The sequence below is a fragment of the Ruditapes philippinarum genome, unplaced genomic scaffold, assembly GCF_026571515.1.
Source record: "Ruditapes philippinarum isolate M1 unplaced genomic scaffold, ASM2657151v2 ctg5447_1_1_1_1, whole genome shotgun sequence".
Classification (NCBI taxonomy): domain Eukaryota; kingdom Metazoa; phylum Mollusca; class Bivalvia; order Venerida; family Veneridae; genus Ruditapes; species Ruditapes philippinarum.
Window position 1 is genome coordinate 30561 of NW_026854323.1, and position 3072 is coordinate 33632.

Sequence of the window (3072 nt, forward strand, 5' to 3'; positions counted from 1 at the left end):
AACGGCGACCATAGTTATCACCGGTGACCATCAGGTATCACCGGGGACCATCTGTTATCACCGGCGACCATCAGCTGTCACCGGGGACCATCAGCTATCACCGGCGACCATCAGCTATCACCGGGGACCATCAGCTATCACCGGGACCATCCTATCATCGGGGACTATCAGCTATCAACGGCGACCATAGTTATCACCGGCGACCATCAGCTATCACCGGCAACCATAAGCTATCACCGGCGACCATCAGCTATCACCGGGGACCATCATATATCACAGGGGACCATCAGCTATCACCGGCAACCATCAGCTATCACCGACGACCATCAGCTATCACCGGCAACCATCAGCTATCACAGGCGACCATCAGCTATTACCGGGGACCATCAGCTATCACAGGCGACCATAAGCTATCACCGTGGTCCATCAGCTATCACCGGGGACCATCAGCTATCACCGGCAACCATCAGCTATCACCGACAGACCATCAGCTATCACCGGGGACTATCAGCTATCACCGGGGACCATCAGCTATTACCGGGGACCATAAGCTACATCACCGGCGACCATCAGCTATCACTGGTGACCATCAGCTATCACTGGGGACCATCAGCTATCACCGGGGACTGTCAGCTATCACCGTGGTCCATCAGCTATCATCGTGGTCCATCAGCTTTCACCGTGGTCCATCAGCTATCACCGGGGACGATCAGCTATCACCGTGGTCCGTCAGCTATCACCGGGGACCATCAGCTATCACCGTAGTCAATCAGCTATCACTGGGCACCATCAGCTATCACATGTAATTATCAGCTATCACCAGGAATTATTAGCTATCATCTTGAACCATAAGCTTACACTGACCGTATGGAATATTTTCTTGTAGCAGATACGTTTATAAATATTGTGACGATATAAGTTTATATACATTAAAGGTCCGCTGTGGGCAGTGACAGACAAGGTGTGATACAGACGTTATGCCGCTAAACTTATTATTACCAAGACCATGCATCCGAATACTGAAATACTCAAGCGTAGCTCTCATTGCCATTGGGATAATATTTATTTGTAAGTTTTTCTGATTATTTTTATTTAAATGCTGCTAAGCTGTACAGTAACATATAGCCCTGTATAGTAGGCGGTGCGTACATTCCTCTGTTCAGTGTGCATTGTTTTATTTAGACCGTGTTGTTTATGATTGATACATTAACGGTCAATGTCACTATTGTTTCTATTTTACTCGAACAAACACCAGATTTTATCAGTTGATTGACTCATTGCCAGAGACTAAATAAATATCGACCGGCCTCAACCTATACAAGTTAGAAAAGTATATCATATTTAAAAATAAAGGAAAAAAATAATCACAGGAAGGCATGGATTCTGACCACGGATCATTCGTGAATTTATGTAAATAATTGTCATCTAAAATTTTTGATCATTAGTGACACTGACACCGAAACAGAAGACGATTCTCAATTACAATATTACAAAATTCTTTATTCGTGGGTGATCTGACACATTGATTTAATTAATTAATTCTTCTGGTAACTGTTAGAATATTGCAGTTATCATGATAAAAACATGACAAATCATCATAAATATTCCATCACTTTTAGTATAGTCACTTTATGGCCTTGTATAAGCCACACAAAATCGAATGGTCCAACGTTACACAATGAACATTTTTAGACCTAATCTAGATTTTGTGTATATGTGCGTATTTGTATGTGTGATCGTGGAGCCCTGTCGTTTTTATCGTTTCAAGTTTATCTGTTTATTTCAGTCATGATAGACGAAGATGGGCTGATTCTGAATTCCATTAATTTTGAAAGCGCCATTAATCTACAGAAAGCAGGTGCCATTCAAAATAAAACATCATACGTGCGTGTCAATGGTGAGCACGAAACAACGAACGCTACTTCAACGTCCAAAATAACGACATCGACGACACTTAAACCAGTTATTGTAAAAGATGGAAATAAAACAAAATCATTACATAAAGTTAAAGGTGATTATGGATGATTGTACAAATATAAACATTTTGGTATGGAACATTTTGACATTTACATAACTTTGTCGGTTGAACTAGGATTGAGCATTTTAGAAGTTGTCTTCAGTTGTACATTCAACTTTATTCTTATTCGGGGAACGGACGAAAGCCCAATAGATAATATATCACTTCGAAATAGTCAATTGCTACATTTGGCATCGCGGACAGCAATCACTGCCATTCAAAACGGTTTCAAAAGTACTTTAGATACACGTGTTTTAAATTATTTTGTAAAAAATATTATATAAGTATTGCTGATGAATATAAATTTATATGTTAAAGTCAACTCTGCTGAAATATTAGATAGAGTAACCTAAAAAGTACATCTATTACACATATTTAATGATAGAAGTAACAATTGCATATATAGAATAAGATATTTGTAAAGAAACATAATTATGTAAATAATATGAAAGAATATTACAAGTAAATAAAAAGTGAGATATATTTACATAAAATATATATTATTATCTTTTAACTCTTCAAGGTTTTTGTAAAACCTTTTATTTCACACCTTATAAAATACAATCAATGTCCTTTCAGCGTTTGTACCATGTAAGGTTCCAATAGAAATCATTACTTGATCCAATCTTAGCAATTTAGTCTCTTTTTCATTTTCATAGTACAAAAGGTTAATGTCAAAGCCATATCACAACCCATATGACCTCATTTCATTTTTAAAGTCCATTTATCTTTATCAAATGCATATCATACTCCATCTTACCTCGATTTTATTTTTAGGAGTCAAAAATCCATATCAAATCTTTATTGTAACTGAAGTAACAAAGTTCAAAATGTCAAATATTGTGATGTGAAATAAAAATGTCATTAGCGCATCATCTAATTTAATTTTGAAAGATCGTCCAATAGAATTTTTTACTCAACAATGTATAAACCTCATAATATACATTGTACAGCATCATTTTTATAAGTATGAAGTGAAAAGGTTTGTATATAACATCTTTACGTGTCTTAAAGTGACATTAGAAACGTGAATTTTATATTATGCACGAGAAAAT

The 3072-nt window shown here is 37.1% G+C and overlaps 1 long non-coding RNA gene across 1 annotated transcript; it reads left to right on the forward strand.

Moving 5' to 3' along the window:
• Window positions 1–561: 561 nt before the first annotated feature.
• Window positions 562–2511, forward strand: LOC132739816 (uncharacterized). Its single transcript, XR_009627058.1, has 2 exons — window positions 562–1068; window positions 1787–2511. It is a non-coding gene; the product is annotated as an uncharacterized LOC132739816 (long non-coding RNA).
• The last annotated feature ends 561 nt before the right edge of the window (window positions 2512–3072 follow it).